Below are 17,785 nucleotides of genomic sequence, written 5' to 3'. Positions count from 1 at the left end.
TTGTGGGAACCAAGTGGGTGTTCCGCAACAAACAGGACGAGCACGGGGTGGTGACGAGGAACAAGGCTCGACTTGTGGCAAAAGGTTATGCCCAAGTCGCAGGTTTGGACTTTGAGGAGACTTTTGCTCCTGTGGCTAGGCTAGAATCAATTCGTATCTTGCTAGCATATGCCGCTCACCATTCTTTCAGGTTGTACCAAATGGATGTGAAGAGCGCTTTCCTCAACGGGCCGATCAAGGAGGAGGTGTACGTGGAGCAACCCCCTGGCTTCGAGGATGAACGGTACCCCGACCACGTGTGTAAGCTCTCTAAGGCGCTCTATGGACTTAAGCAAGCCCCAAGAGCATGGTATGAATGCCTTAGAGACTTTTTAATTGCTAATGCTTTCAAGGTTGGGAAAGCCGATCCAACTCTTTTTACTAAGACTTGCGATGGTGATCTTTTTGTGTGCCAAATTTTTGTTGATGACATAATATTTGGTTCTACTAATCAAAAGTCTTGTGAAGAGTTTAGCAGGGTTATGACGCAGAAATTCGAGATGTCGATGATGGGCGAGTTGAACTACTTCCTTGGGTTCCAAGTGAAGCAACTCAAGGACGGCACTTTCATCTCCCAAACGAAGTACACGCAAGACTTGCTAAAGCGGTTTGGGATGAAGGACGCCAAGCCCGCAAAGACGCCGATGGGAACTGACGGACACACCGACCTCAACAAAGGAGGTAAGTCCGTTGATCAAAAAGCATACCAGTCCATGATAGGTTCTTTGCTTTATTTATGTGCTAGTAGACCGGATATTATGCTTAGCGTATGCATGTGTGCTAGATTTCAATCCGATCCTAAGGAGTGTCACTTAGTGGCTGTGAAGCGAATTCTTCGATATTTAGTCGCTACGCCTTGCTTCAGGATCTGGTATCCAAAGGGGTCTAACTTTGACTTGATTGGGTACTCAGATTCCGACTATGCTGGATGTAAGGTCGATAGGAAGAGTACATCGAGGACGTGCCAATTCTTAGGAAGGTCCCTGGTGTCATGGAATTCTAAGAAACAAACTTCCGTTGCCCTATCCACCGCTGAGGCCGAGTATGTTGCCGCAGGACAGTGTTGCGCGCAACTACTTTGGATGAGGCAAACCCTCAGGGACTTTGGCTACAATCTGAGCAAAGTCCCACTCCTATGTGATAATGAGAGTGCTATCCGAATAGCAGAAAATCCCGTTGAGCACAGCCGCACAAAGCACATTGACATCCGGCATCACTTTTTGAGAGACCACCAGCAAAAGGGAGATATCGAAGTGTTTCATGTTAGCACCGAGAACCAGCTAGCTGATATCTTTACCAAGCCTCTAGATGAGAAGACCTTTTGCAGGCTACGTAGTGAGCTAAATGTCTTAGATTCGCGGAACTTGGATTGAATTGTAGCATACATGTGTTTATGCCTTTGATCATGTTCATTCTGCATTTTGTTGCTTATTGTGGTGCTCAAGTTGTACAAACACTCCCTGGACCTCACAAGTCCTTTTTTGCAAGTGATGCACATATTTAGGGGGAGCTGTGCTACAACTTGACCCTTTGAGACTAACCCTATGCTTGAGTTTGCTTGTTTTAGTCTCAAAGGAGGTTTGAAAGGGAAAAGGTGGACTTGGACCATGAAAGACTTCCACTGCACTCCGATGAGAGGGTAACTTATTCCAAGTTCATCTCATGTACTCTTATTGCCTTTGTACTCTTATTTGAAGATTTTGGTGAGGCAATGGGGTTAAAGGGCCAAGATTGATCCCATTTTGGTGCTTGATGCCAAAGGGGGAGAAAATAAAGGCCAAAGCGATAAATGGATCAGCTACCACTTGAGAGATTTTGAAAATAGTAGAATAAAGCTTTTGGTTTATCAAAACTCTTTTAGTGTCTCTCTTGTCAAAAGTTGGCTTCTTGTGGGGAGAAGTATTGATTATGGGAAAAAGGGGAGTTTTTGAAATCTTGAATCAATTTCTCTTGGAATGACTCTCTTTATGTCTTAACATGTGTGGTTGACTTAGAGATAGAAATTTGAGTTTGATTTACAAAAACAAACCAAGTGGTGGCATAGAGTGATCCATATATGTCAAATTTGAATCAAAACAATTTTGAGTTCTTAGTTGAATTGATTTTGTACTTGTTCTACTTGCTTTATGTTGTGTTGGCATAAATCACCAAAAAGGGGGAGATTGAAAGGGAAATGTGCCCTTGGGCCATTTCTAAGTATTTTGGTGATTTAGTGTCCAACACAAGTGCCTAAGTGTAAAAAGGTGGACAAAGTACAAATCAAGGATAAAGGTATGTTTATCAGACTTAGTACATTGTTTTATGGACTAATGTATTGTGTCTAAGTGCTGGAAACAGGAAAAATCCAATTGTAAATGTCTTGGCTCGAGCAGCCAAGACTCTGCTGAGTCTGGGAGCACCGGACTGTCCGGTGGTGCACCGGACAGTGTCCGGTGGTGCAGGCTGGCTCGAGCGAAGTGGTCACTCTCGGGAATTCACCGGCGACGTACGGCTATAATTCACCGGACTGTCCGATGTGCACCGGACTGTCCGGTGAGCCAACGGTCGGCCGGGCCAACGGTCGGCCGCGCGATCTGCGCGGGACACGTGGCCAAGCCAACGGCTAGAAGGGGGCACCGGACTGTCCGGTGTGCACTGGACATGTCCGGTGCGCCAACGGCTCTCAGGCTGCCAACGGTCGACTGCGCCATTTATGGAAGGAAATCGGGCACCGGACAGTGTCCGGTGCGCCAGTCGACAGAAGGCAAGATCAGCCTTCCTAGATTGCTCTCAATGGCTCCTAGCTGCCTTGGGGCTATAAAAGGGACCCCTAGGCGCATGGAGGAGCACACCAAGCATTCCTACAACATTCCTAAGCACCAAGACATCGATTCCGCGCCTTTGTTTCTTTGCGATAGCAATTAGAGCTCTTGCTGAGTGGTGAACTCATTGAGTTGTATTGTGAGCTCTCGTTGCGACTTGTGTGCGTGGTGTTGCTGTGATTTCTTGTCTTGAGTGCGTTGCTAATCCCTCCCTTGCTCTGTGCTTCTTTGTGAATTTCAAGTGTAAGGGCGAGAGGCTCCAAGTTGTGGAGATTCCTCGCAAATGGGATTGAGTAAAGCAAGCAAAACACCGTGGTATTCAAGTGGGTCTTTGGACCGCTTGAGAGGGGTTGATTGCAACCCTCGTCCGTTGGGACGCCACAACGTGGAGTAGGCAAGCGTTGGTCTTGGCCGAACCATGGGATAACCACTGTGCCATCTCTGTGATTGATCTTGTTGGTTATTGTGTTTTGTTGAAGATTCCTCTCTAGCCACTTGGCGGTTATTGTGCTAACACTTAACCAAGTTTTTGTGGCCTAAGTTTTAAGTGTTACAGGATCACCTATTCACCCCCCCCTCTAGGTGCTCTCACCTGTCAGTCGTACTGTCGTCCTATCTCGTCAGCGTGTGGGCGAAGGCAGGCATAAACAGCGGTGTATGCTGCGGTGTAGGCTGGCTCGTCGACTTGTGTAGGGGAGTAGGTGGCTAGTGTCGTCCAGTCCCATCCGTCTGTCTCCATCGCATGCCACTGTAGCGAGAATAGTAGAAGTTATGATGGGGTCTGCCCATGCATGGCACATCGGGCTAATGGTCTTTGTCTCGATAACGCACAAGTTATTGGCGCGCCCTAGGCCTTGTGGACTGCACACGCCACATGTATTTAATGAGGGGTGCATGTCGTCCGCCACTGGTGTCAATAGGCGGGCGACCAGCTCGCATTGAATGCGGGTGGCCCCTGTGTCAGAGGCCCGCTTCAAGCGATGCCTGGCAGCTTCCGCGATACACCTAGGGCCATGCGGCAGCATCGCACCCCCGCCTGGGCGGAGAACAGTGATTGAGAGCGCATGCAGGCGTGGCAACTCCGGACCTCCCCTGGCTAGGGGTCCGGAAGGCACTTGCTGAGGTCCGGGTCCCGTCCGTAATGGGCCAAACATGTGGCGACACCGAAACTCCCATAGACGGAGGCATGTATAGCACACGTAGAGGTCCGAGACCATCCAACAGTCTGGCCCCAGACTATAGATGATGAGCATTCCCACCTAAAAGGGAATTAGGCTTACACCTTTTTCCTAATTGATTTTGGTGGTTGAATTGCCCAACACAAATAATTGGACTAACTAGTTTGCTCTAGTCTATAAGTTCTACAGGTGCCAAAGGTTCACAATAAGCCAATAAAAAGACCAAGAAAGGGTTCAAACAAAGAGAGCAAAAGACATCCCAAAAGGCACCCTCGTCTGGCGCACCGGACAGTGTCCGGTGCACCAGGGCACTCGACACTGAACTCGCCACCAGGTGCCAAAGGTTCACAATAAGCCAATAAAAAGACCAAGAAAGGGTTCAAACAAAGAGAGCAAAAGACATCCCAAAAGGCACCCTCGTCTGGCGCACCGGACAGTGTCGGGTGCACCAGGGCACTCGACACTGAACTCGCCACCTTCGGGAAAATGGGAGGCCGCTCCGCTATAATTCACCGGACTGTCCGGTGTCACACCGGACTGTCCGGTGTGCCAGCGGAGCAATGGCTACTTCGCGCGCAACGGTCGACTGCCACCGCATTCAATGCGCTACAGTGCGCGCTAGAGTCAGGGCACGCGCAGTTGGCGCACCGGACAGTCTACAGGACCTGTCCGGTGCACCACCGGACAGCCCAGAGGCCCCACAAGTCAGAGCTCCAACGGTCGAACCCCAACAGCTGGCTGACGTGGCTGGCGCACCGGACAGTGTCCGGTGGCGCACCGGACTGTCCGGTGCGCCATACGACAGCAGTCTTCCAACGGCCATTTTTGGTGGTTGGGGCTATAAATACCCCAAGCACCCCACATTCAATGGCATCCAAGTTTCCAACCTTCAACACATTACAAGAGCTATAGCATTCAATTCTAGACACTCCAAAGAGATCAAATCCTCTCCCAAGTCCGGAATCACTCCAAATCAAATAGTGACTAGAGAGAGCGACATTTGTGTTCATTTGAGCTCTTGCGCTTGGATTGCTTCTTTTCTTTCTAATTCTTTCTTGTGATCAAACTCAATTGTAACCAAGGCAAGAGACACCAATTGTGTGGTGGTCCTTGCGGGAACTTTGTGTTCCGTTTGATTGAGAAGAGAAGCTCACTCGGTCTAAGTGACCGTTTGAGAGAGGGAAAGGGTTGAAAGAGACCCGGTCTTCGTGACCACCTCAACGGGGAGTAGGTTTGCAAGAACCAAACCTCGGTAAAACAAATCATCGTGTCTCACTCTTTATTTGCCCACGATTTGTTTTTCACCCTCTCTCTCGGACTCGTTTATATTTCTAACGCTAACCCGGCTTGTAGTTGTGCTTAAGTTTATAAATTTCAGATTCACCCTATTTACCCCCCCTCTAGGCGACTTTCAATTGGTATCAGAGCCCGGTGCTTCATTAGAGCCTAACCGCTCGAAGTGATGTCGGGAGCATCCGCCAAGAGGGAGATCGGGACAAGCGAGAAGCCCGCTACAAGCCATGGGAAGGCTCCATCCGGGGAGTCCGCCAACAAGGTGAAGGGATCCCCTTCACACAACAAGTCGGGTCGGAGCGGTGACAAGAAGAAGAAGGTGAGGAAGGTGGTCTACTACGAGACCGACTCCTCGTCGCCATCCACCTCTGGCTCCTACACGCCGTCCGTAACTTCTAAGCGCCATGAGCGCAAGAAGTTTAGTAAGATTCCCCTACGCTACCCTTGCATTTCCAAACGTACTCCTTTACTTTCCGTCCCATTAGGCAAACCACCTATGTTTGATGGTGAAGATTATAATATGTGGAGTGATAAAATGAGGCATCATCTAACCTCACTCCACACTAGCATTTGGGATGTTGTTGAAATTGGAGTACAGGTACCATCACCGAGGGATGAAGACTATGATTCGGACGAGGTCGCCCAAATCCGTCACTTCAACTCTCAAGCCACCACTATACTCCTTGCCTCTCTAAGTCGAGAGGAGTATAACAAGGTGCAAGGTCTAAAGAGCGTCAAGGAGATTTGGGACGTACTCAAGACCGCGCATGAAAGAGATGAGGTGACCAAAATCACCAAGCGGGAGACGATCGAGGGGGAGCTCGGTCGGTTCCGACTCAACCAAGGCGAGGACCCTCAAGCTATGTACAACCGCTTGAAGACCTTGGTAAACCAAGTGCGCAACCTCGGGAGCACAAAATGGGATGACCATGAAATGGTCAAGGTTATTCTAAGATCCCTCGTTTTTCTTAATCCCACACAAGTTCAATTAATTCGTGGTAATCCTAGATACACACTAATGTCTCTCGAGGAAGTGATAGGTAATTTTGTGAGCTTTGAGTTGATGATCAAAGGCTCAAAGAAAATCATCGAGCTAGATGGCCCCTCCACGCCCGAAGCACAACCGGTCGCATTCAAGGCGACGGAGGAGAAGAAGGAGGAGTTTACATCAAGTAGACAACCCATCGACGCCTCTAAGCTCGACAATGAGGAAATGGCGCTCATCATCAAGAGCTTCCGCCAAATCCTCAAGCAAAGGAGGGGGAAAGATTACAAGCCCCGCTCCAAGAAAGTTTGCTACAAGTGTGGTAAGCTCGGTCACTTTATTGCAAAATGTCCACTATCTAGTGACAGTGACAGGGATAACGACAAGAAGGGCAAGAGGATAGAAAAGAAGAGGTACTACAAGAAGAAGGGTGGCGATGCCCATGTGTGCCGCGAATGGGACTCCGACAAGAGCTCCTCCGACTCCTCCTCCGACGAGGACGTCGCCAACATCGCCGTCACCAAGGGCCTCCTCTTCCCCAACGTCGGCCACAAGTGCCTCATGGCAAAGGACAGCAAAAGGAACAAGGTAAAATCAAAATCCTCCACTAAATATGAAACCTCTAGTGATGAGGATAATGCTAGTGATGAGGAGGATAACTTGCGCATCCTTTTTGCCAACCTAAACATGCAACAAAAAGAAAAATTAAATGAACTAATTAGTGCTATTCATGAGAAGGATGAACTCTTGGACTCTCAAGAGGACTTCCTAATTAAGGAAAATAAGAAGCATGTTAAGGTTAAAAATGCTTATGCTCTAGAAGTAGAAAAATGTGAGAAATTATCTAGTGAGCTAAGCACTTGCCATGATACTATTGCCAACCTTAGAAATGAAAATGCTAAACTAATTGCTAAGGTTGATTCTAATATTTGTGATGTTTCAATTCCCAATCTTAGAGATGATAATGTTAACTTGCTTGCTAAGATTGAAGAATTGAATGTCTCCCTTGCTAGCCTTAAGATTGAAAATGAAAATTTGATTGCTAAGGCTAAAGAATTAGAAGTTTGCAATGTTTCCATTTCCAATCTTAGAGATAACAATGATATTTTACGTGCTAAGATTGTTGAACTCAATTCTTGCAAATCCTCTACATCTACCATTGAGCATGTCACTATTTGCACTAGATGTAGAGATGTTAACATTGATGCTATTCATGATCACACAGCTTTAATTAAACAACAAAATGATCATATAGCAAAATTAGATGCTGAAATTGCCGAGCATGACTTAGAAAATGAAAAATTTAAATTTGCTAGAAGCATGCTCTATAGTGGGAGACGCCGTGGCATCAAGGATGACATTGGCTTCCAAAAGGGGGACATTGTCAAATTTAATGCCCCTCCTAAAAGATTGTCCAACTTTGTTAAGGGCAAGGCTCCCATGCCTCAAGATAACGAGGGTTATATTTTGTACCCTGCCGGTTACCCCGAGAGCAAAATAAGGAGAATTCATTCTAGGAAGTCTCACTCTGGCCCTAATCATGCTTTTATGTATAAGGGTGAGACATCTAGCTCTAGGCAATCAACCCGTGCTAAGTTGCCTAAGAAGAAAACTCCAATTGCATAAAATGATTCTAAAATTTCATTTAAAACTTTTGATGCATCTTATGTTTTAACTAACAAATCCAGCAAGGTAGTTGCCAAATATGTTGGGGGCAAGCACAAGGGGTCAAAGACTTGTGTTTGGGTACCCAAGGTTCTTGTATCTAATGTCAAAGGACCCAAAACTATTTGGGTACCTAAAATCAAGAACTAAACTTGTTTTGTAGGTTTATGCATCCGGGGGCTCAAGTTGGATCATTGATAGCGGGTGCACAAACCACATGACCGGGGAGAAGAAGATGTTCTCCTCCTATGAGAAAAACCAGGATCCCCAAAGAGCGATCACATTCGGGGATGGAAATCAAGGTTTGGTCAAAGGATTGGGTAAAATTGCTATATCACCTGACCATTCCATTTCCAATGTTTTTCTTGTAGATTCCTTAGATTACAACTTGCTTTCAGTTTCGCAATTATGTAAAATGGGCTACAACTGTCTTTTTACAGATATAGGTGTTACTGTCTTTAGAAGAAGTGATGATTCAATAGCATTTAAGGGAGTGTTAGAGGGTCAGTTATACTTAGTAGATTTTGATAGAGCTGAACTCGACACATGCTTAATTGCTAAGACTAACATGGGCTGGCTCTGGCATCGCCGACTAGCACATGTTGGAATGAAGAATCTTCACAAACTTCTAAAGGGAGAACATATTTTGGGACTAACATATGTTCATTTTGAGAAAGACAGGGTCTGTAGCGCATGTCAGGCGGGGAAGCAAGTTGGTGTTCATCATCCACACAAGAACATCATGACGACTCACAGGCCCCTCGAGCTCCTACACATGGATCTATTCGGCCCGACTGCTTACATAAGCATCAGCGGGAGTAAGTATTGTCTAGTTATTGTGGATGATTATTCTCGCTTCACTTGGGTGTTCTTTTTGCAAGAAAAATCTCATACCCAAGAGACCTTAAAGGGATTCTTGAGACGGGCTCAAAATAAGTTCGGCTTAAGGATCAAGAAAATAAGAAGCGACAACGGGACGGAGTTCAAGAACTCTCAAATTGAAGGCTTCCTTAAGGAGGAGGGCATCAAGCATGAGTTCTCTTCTCCCTACACCCCACAACAAAATGGTGTAGTGGAGAGGAAGAATCGAACTCTATTGGACATGGCAAGAACCATGCTGGATGAGTACAAGACTTCGGATCGGTTTTGGGCCGAGGCGGTCAACACCGCTTGCTACGCCATCAACCGGTTATATCTACACCGAATCCTCAAGAAGACATCATACAAACTCCTAACCGGTAAAAAGCCCAATGTTTCATATTTTAGAGTCTTTGATAGCAAATGCTTTATTCTTGTTAAAAAAGGTAGAAAATCCAAATTTGCTCCTAAGGCTGTAGAAGGCTTTTTACTAGGATATGATTCAAACACAAGGGCATATAGAGTCTTTAACAAGTCCTCTGGACAAGTTGAAGTTTCTTGTGACATTGTGTTTGATGAGACTAATGGCTCTCAAGTAGAGCAAGTTGATCTTGATGAGATAGGTGATGAAGAGGCTCTGTGCGTCGCGCTAAGGAATATGTCCATTGGGGATGTTTGTCCTAAGGAATCCGAAGAGCCACCTCAAGCACAGGATCAACCATCTTCTTCCATGCAAGCATCTCCACCAACTCAAGAAGAGGATGAGGCTCAAAATGATGAAGGAGAAAATCAAGAAGTTGAGCCACCTCAAGAGGAGAGCAATGATCAAGGGGGAGATGCCCATGATCAAGATGAGGAAGATGAACAAGTTCCAAGGCCGCCACACCCAAGAGTCCACCAAGCAATCCAACGAGATCACCCCGTGAACACCATCCTCGGCGATATTCAAAAGGGGGTAACTACTCGATCTCGTGTTGCTCATTTTTGTGAACATTACTCTTTTGTTTCTTCTATTGAGCCACACAGGGTAGAGGAAGCACTACAAGATTCGGATTGAGTGGTGGCGATGCAAGAGGAGCTCAACAACTTCACTAGGAATGAGGTATGACATTTAGTTCCACGTCCTAATCAAAATGTTGTAGGAACCAAGTGGGTCTTCCGCAACAAGCAAGATGAGCATGGTGTGGTGACAAGGAACAAAGCCCGACTTGTGGCCAAGGGATACTCACAAGTCGAAGGTTTGGATTTTGGTGAAACCTATGCACCCGTAGCTAGGCTTGAGTCAATTCGTATATTACTTGCCTATGCTACTTACCATGGCTTTAAGCTTTATAAAATGGACGTGAAAAGTGCCTTCCTCAATGGACCAATCAAGGAGGAGGTCTATGTTGAGCAACCTCCCAGCTTTGAAGATAGTGAGTATCCCGGCTTTATGGGCTCAAGCAAGCCCCAAGAGCATGGTATGAATGCCTAAGAGATTTTCTTATCACTAATGGCTTCAAGGTCGGAAAAGCCGATCCTACTTTATTTACTAAAACTCTTGACAATGATTTGTTTGTATGCCAAATTTATGTTGATGATATTATATTTGGGTCTACTAACGAATCTACATGTGAAGAATTTAGTAGGATCATGACACAGAAATTCGAGATGTCTATGATGGGGGAGTTGAAGTACTTCTTAGGATTTCAAGTGAAGCAACTCCAAGAGGGCACCTTCATTAGCCAAACGAAGTATATTCAAGACATTCTAAACAAGTTTGGAATGAAGGATGCCAAGCCCATCAAGACACCCATGGGAACCAATGGGCATCTCGACCTCGACATGGGAGGTAAATCCGTCGATCAAAAGGTATACCGGTCAATGATAGGTTCTTTACTCTATTTATGTGCTTCACGATCGGATATTATGCTTTCCGTATGCATGTGTGCAAGATTCCAAGCCGACCCTAAGGAAGCTCACCTTACGGCCATAAAACGAATCTTGAGATATTTGGTTTATACTCCTAAGTTTGGACTTTGGTACCCTCGGGGATCCATATTTGATTTGATTGGTTATTCGGATGCCGATTGGGCAGGGTGTAAAATTCATAGAAAGAGCACATCGGGGACTTGCCAGTTCTTGGGAAGGTCTCTGGTATCTTGGGCTTCAAAGAAGCAAAATTCCGTAGCTCTTTCTACCGCCGAAGCCGAGTATATTGCCGCAGGCCATTGTTGCGCGCAACTACTTTGGATGAAGCAAACCCTTAGGGACTATAGTTACAAATTAACCAAAGTTCCTCTTCTATGTGATAATGAGAGTGCAATCCGCATGGCGGATAATCCCGTTGAACATAGCCGCACTAAGCACATAGCCATTCGGTATCATTTTCTTAGGGATCACCAACAAAAGGGGGATATCGAGATTGCTTATATTAACACCAAGGAACAATTAGCCGATATCTTTACCAAGCCACTAGATGAACAAACTTTTAACAAACTTAGGCATGGGCTAAATATTCTTGATTCTAGGAATTTCTTTTGATGTTTTGCACACATAGCTCATAAATATACCTTTGGTCATGTCTCTTTTATATGCTATGACTAATGTGTTTTCAAGTGTATCTCAAAACCAAGTCATAGATTGAAAGGGAATTGGTGTCTTCGGCGAAGACAAAGACTTCCACTCCACTCCATCAAATTACTCATCCTTCGCCGTCGCACCGAGCAACTCTTCGTCTTTGGTATAATATTCACTCATATTTTATTTGCCAAAGAAGGAGAAAGTAGTTAAAGGGCTTACATTTCACTCAAGTATCCGTTTTTGGTGATTCATGCCAAAGGGGGAGAAATTATTAGCCCAAAGCAAAAGGACCGCACCACCACCAATTTTCAAAATTGAAGTTAAGAAAAGGTTTTAAAATGATGAATTTTTCAATTGATATCTTATTGTATTCAAAAGGGGGAGAAAGTAGTATTTTCAAAATTGGTATCTTAAAACCCTCTTGAACACTAAGAGGAAGATCTCACTAAGAGGGAGTTTTTGTTTAAGTCAAAGGAAAAGCATTTGAAACATGGGGAGAAAATTTCAAATCTTGAAAATGCTTCTCAAAATCTTATTCATTTACCTTTGACTATTTGCAAAAGGACTTTGAAAAGAATTTACAAAAGAATTTGCAAAAACAAAACATGTGGTGCAAGCGTGGTCCAAAATGATAAAAATAAAGAAACAATCCATGCATATCTTATGAGAATTTATATTGGCTCAATTCTAAGTAACCTTTGCACTTACAATTATGCAAACTAGTTCAATTATGCACTTCTATATTTGCTTTGGTTTGTGTTGGCATCAATCACCAAAAAGGGGGAGATTGAAAGGGAATTAGGCTTACACCTTTTTCCTAATTGATTTTGGTGGTTGAATTGCCCAACACAAATAATTGGACTAACTAGTTTGCTCTAGTCTATAAGTTCTACAGGTGCCAAAGGTTCACAATAAGCCAATAAAAAGACCAAGAAAGGGTTCAAACAAAGAGAGCAAAAGACATCCCAAAAGGCACCCTGGTCTGGCGCACCGGACTGTCCGGTGCACCACCGGATAGTGTCTGGTGCACCAGGGCACTCGACGCTGAACTCGCCACCTTCGGGAAAATGGGAGGCCGCTCCGCTATAATTCATCGGACTATCCGGTGAAGCACCGGACAGTGTCCGGTGTCACACCGGACTGTCCGGTGTGCCAGCGGAGCAACAGCTACTTCGCGCGCAACGGTCGACTGCCACCGCATTCAATGCGCTACAGTGCGCGCCAGAGTCAGGGCACACATAGTTGGCGCACCGGACAGTCTACAGGACCTGTCCGGTGCACCACCGGACAGCCCAGAGGCCTCACAAGTCAGAGCTCCAACGGTCGAACCCCAACGACTGGCTAACGTGGCTGGCGCACCGGACAGTGTCCGGTGGCGCACCGGACTGTCTGGTGCGCCATACGACAGCAGTCTTCCAACGGCCATTTTTGGTGGTTGGGGCTATAAATACCCCAACCACCCCACATTCAATGGCATCCAAGTTTCCAACCTTCAACGCATTACAAGAGCTATAGCATTCAATTCTAGACACTCCAAAGAGATCAAATCCTCTCCCAAGTCCGGAATCACTCCAAATCAAATAGTGACTAGAGAGAGCGACATTTGTGTTCATTTGAGCTCTTGCGCTTGGATTGCTTCTTTTCTTTCTCATTCTTTTTTGTGATCAAACTCAATTGTAACCAAGGCAAGAGACACCAATTGTGTGGTGGTCCTTGCGGGAACTTTGTGTTCCGTTTGATTGAGAAGAGAAGCTCACTCGGTCTAAGTGACCGTTTGAGAGAGGAAAAGGATTGAAAGAGACCCGGTCTTCGTGACCACCTCAACGGGGAGTAGGTTTGCAAGAACAGAACCTCGGTAAAACAAATCATCGTGTCTCACTCTTTATTTGCCCGCGATTTGTTTTTCACCCTCTCTCTCGGACTCGTTTATATTTCTAACGCTAACCCGGCTTGTAGTTGTGCTTAAGTTTATAAATTTCAGTTTCGCCCTATTCACCCCCCCCCTCTAGGCGACTTTCACCACCGCGTGCGTGTGATGGCGCTGGTGGCCTTGAAGCTAGTGGCCCCGCCGAGCCCAAACTCTAAGTTGGAGTAGACCACTTGTCATCTCGTGGCTATGGATAACCACAGGGGTCGCGCCTAGACCCAGCAGGAGTGGGTACCCTATATTTGGGTAGCGATAATATCATTTTTATAAAAGAATTGGCTACCAAAGAACGTTACTAGAGGCGTCTCATGTGTTTGAGCCCGCTGTGAGATCTTTAGTATCGGTTGGAAACACTAACCGGTACTAAAGATTTAAATTTTAGTACCTATTATTTTTGTTAGAACCTGTGTCATCGGTTCATGTATTGACCGGTGTAGATTATTGAATATTAGTACCAGTCAAGGACAACAATTGGTATGCATAGATCTCTAGAATTAAAACCAGCACTGAAACCAATATTGGGCTATTCGCTTCGGATTAAAGCCGATTGTTTGGACTGCTACAACTGTGATACATAGAAACAAAACACTGTAAAAAGCAGTAGAAACCGATATGGATTAAAGCCAAACGAAATATCAATCCAAACAAAAAAATTTGTTAGACCAAAACCCCATTCTTATGTAATGGTTGGATGGTAACCAATGGTCGATGGAGAAACTACTGCAACTTTGCTTCATCTACCGATCTGCGTATGAGTACGACGTATTTCCTCCGTTCCAGGGGCGGATCTCCACCTGGGGCTGCCCGGGCTGCAGCCCCGGTCGACAGTCGCAGCCCAATAGAGGCCCATCATCGCGCTAGGTCAGTCCCAGCTCCAGCCGCCGCTCCCTGACGCTGCCTCCCTCTACCCGCCTAGACGCCTCGGCGCCTCTCCAGACCAGCGCGCTGCGCCCTCGCCCGTGGCCCGCCAGCGCCAGGACACCGCCGCCGCTCCGCCAGGCGCCCAGGCGCGCTCGCCCGCCACCGCCAGTCTGCCACCGCAGCGCCGGCGAGCTCGCCCTCGCCTGCCACGGCGCCACCCACACTGCCACAGCGCGCTGCCGCGCTCGCGGCTCGCCCCAGTCGCCCGCCACTGCCAAGCCCAGGCGCGGTCGTGCGCTCGGCACTCGCACAGAGGCGCCAGCCGACAGCCGCGGAGCGCCGCTGCGCAGGAGCCGCAGACCGAGACGCCGAGCGCGCTCGCCCGGAGCCCGGAGCAGACGAGCAGTGCCGTAGTGGAGCACCGCCGACCACACGAACGCCACCATGGACATGGAGCTGGAGCACGGAGAGGCTGAAGACGACAGAGGGAGTTATTCCTCCTCCTCCAAGCGGAGCTTCGGCGCCTCGTCGGACGCAACCGCCAGCAGCACGCCAAGCAAGCTGCAAGCTCTGAGGTTTGCAGAGGACCTCTCTCTCCCATCGGTACGCTCTCTCTCTCTCTCTCTTTGTCATCATCGTCAGCAAGATGATCAGCGCCAAGGCCGCCGGAGTCCAGAGCACGGGAGCCGCCGAGGCGAGCACCGCCGGAGCAGCCGTGACTGGGTATGCATTTTTTGTTTGGTTTAATTTTTTTTTATTATAGTCTTAAATTAGCCCCCCTCTTGGACCAATCCTGGATCCGCCACTGCTCCGTTCCATACAAAACTTATCCTAAAATTAATACATATTTAGATATAAAATTATTACATATTTAGGTGTAAGATAATCTAACTCTAGTTGTCTTTTTTTTCATTTTCTTTTTTTTATAGTATTCGGAGTAATAATTATCTTATATATATATATTCCTTAAAATTGATTTTTCATAAAGAACAAAAGAAATAGTACAAATATAATTATTTTGGAAAAAAAAAGTACACCACATGTGCATACGCATGCCATAAACGCGCCTAGATATATGAAAAAACTACTAGTACTACAGTTTGTTGTCTCGATCAGATGACTAGACGAGCAGTCGTGAAACATGCACGTGGTGATATTCTATTATTATCGCTTGTTCGTTCAGTGCATGCATCCAATAGATGAAAGAAGAACGCGCACAAGGGCACATGCAGGACTGACCACACATGCAACTACATGCATGTATATGAGAGGATAAGTTCCCGATTGGTTCTTACGCTAAACTTTAGTCTCTATTCTTTTAGTTATAGGAACTAAACAGATTCTAAATACATTAAATATAATATATAAAAACTAAAATATCACTTTTCTTATTTTATGTCAGTTTTCTAGACAAAGGTAATTAAAGTAAATATTACACTTTAATTTCTTTTAGTATTTATGTGAGTGACTATAGACTAAAACTAATTAATCTCCACTTTAATCCTTCTATTTGATAAAATACAGACTAAACGAGACTAAAAACCATGAACTAAAGATTAGTCCCTCTAATCAAACCAGACCTAAATCTCTGTAGCAAACTGTTGAAGGTCGCCACACAACACATGCATGATGCATGTATGCCACCCGTCCATGCATATCCACTATGGCTACACGTCGCATTGTGATTGGCTGGATGGCTCTATATATTTCCACGCGCCTGCGAACCAATAATCACCGAGCAGCAACAAGTATAGATGTCCAAACAGTGCGGGCCGCCCGTTTGGCCCGTAGCACGGCACGAATTTAGCCCGGTCCAAACACGGCCCGGCACGGTCGGTTACGGGCCCGGGCCGGCACGGCCCGTTTAGCGGGCCGGGTATGGGCACATACGGCGGCCCGCGTGCTTTGGCCCGGCCCGGCACGATAAATGGGTCGGCACGACGGCGGCCCGCATATTTATGTAAATACTAAATATGTAAATACATTTAATTCTCTCATAGTATGTAAATACTAAATACGCGGCCAAACATATATAAAATGCATACATAAATATAAAATGCATACATGAATATTTTGTTGTCTTAATATATATAAATAATATGTTATTATATATGATTAATTATGTTAAATATATTTATTTATATATCGTTCTACTGTTGGTTCGGGCCAGTGCCCGGCCCGGTCCGTTGAGGCCCACCGGGCCAACGGGCCGGCCCGGCACGATTTTTCCCCGTGCGTGCCGGGTTTGGGCATGTCTCTAGGCACGTGGGCCAGCCCGACCCGGCCCGAAGCATCAACGGGCCGTGCCTGGCCCGACCCTATTCGTACCGGGCCGAAACGGGTTCGGGCCGAGTCCGTGCCGGGTGGCCCGTTTGGACATCTATAGCAACAAGCCAACAACTAAAGGCAGGCGCGGCACACCGCGACACCGTACCGGCCTAGACACTTGGAGAAAGGAGAAGCAGCGCAGCGGCATGGGCACCAGCCCCGTCATCCCTGCGACGATGCTCGTCGTCGCTCTCCTTGTCGCTAGTAGTACTGTTTACTGTCTGCTTCGGCGCCACCGCCACCGACACCGCCACCGACGGCGCCATTCGTCTCCTCCCCGGCAGCTCTGGTGCTGTTGGTCGACCGTGGGAGTGCTGTGACTATGTCACCAAGGACCCGATTATCAGCAGGCCGCCCCGGTGGCGCTGCAACGACGTGGTGGACAAGTGCTCCGCCGACTGCCAAGAGTGCGAGGAGTCGCTGGCCGGCGACGGCTTCGTCTGCGATGACTGGATCTTCAGCCTGCTCGAGCCCCCGGTCTGCACACCCAGGCCGTGGGACTGTTGCGACTTCGCCGTCTGCACAAGGGAATACATCCCCAACTGCCGGTGCGGCGACGTGGGGGAGTCGTGCCCCAGCAACTGCAAAGTGTGCGAGTTTGTGGAGTCGGACCCTCCTGGCTACCGATGCCTAGACGTCTTCCACGGCTATCCTGGCCCCAGGTGCACGCCATTTGGATCGGTAAAAGCAATTAGCTCAGCTCAGCTACTTGCTAGTACGTAGTACGTCCACAAAAATAAATAAAAGTGGCTAGCGAACAAATTAAAGCTGTTACACCTGGTTGTTCGTCCCGACATGGACGATCAGTCGATTAGACTAGCTCCATCGCTAGCTGCTGCTACTCTCTTTCGCGCAATCGTGCGTCATTAAATATCAATCTGGCGAAGCCAACTAGGCCTCGATCCCACTCCCATGCATGTGTAGCAGTACTTTATATATATTACTGAAAAATGAATCGTCGTTTATCATGTTAATATATATCCATCTCATATTGTTCGCCGTTTTCTTCGAAAAGAATATCTGTTCGCTGTTCCAAGATCAGCTACTTTTTGTCGTAAGAATCAATGGTAAAAAAATATCCATACACAGTACTCGGGTTCCAGCCATTGTGATTTGTGGCTGAAGGACCGAAACGACGATTAAACGGCCGGGAGTGAAGTAAAAAATTCATCTCGAATAAAGAAACTATTTGGCATAACTGTTGCTTATTGAAAAAATGACTTATCTGATAAGCTAGTGAAAAATATGCTTCTGTTTATTGTCTGCTTTTAGCTCATTACAAGCAGCT

General features: G+C 46.7%; 1 pseudogene; it reads left to right on the top strand.

Annotated features, from left to right (window-relative positions):
• Positions 1 to 16,532: 16,532 nt before the first annotated feature.
• On the top strand, positions 16,533 to 17,471 carry LOC103646319 (Bowman-Birk type bran trypsin inhibitor-like; annotated as a pseudogene).
• Positions 17,472 to 17,785: the final 314 nt, after the last annotated feature.

This window comes from Zea mays, chromosome 2 (genome assembly GCF_902167145.1).
Source record: "Zea mays cultivar B73 chromosome 2, Zm-B73-REFERENCE-NAM-5.0, whole genome shotgun sequence".
NCBI classification, from domain to species: domain Eukaryota; kingdom Viridiplantae; phylum Streptophyta; class Magnoliopsida; order Poales; family Poaceae; genus Zea; species Zea mays.
This window is presented reverse-complemented; position numbering and strand designations above follow the sequence as displayed.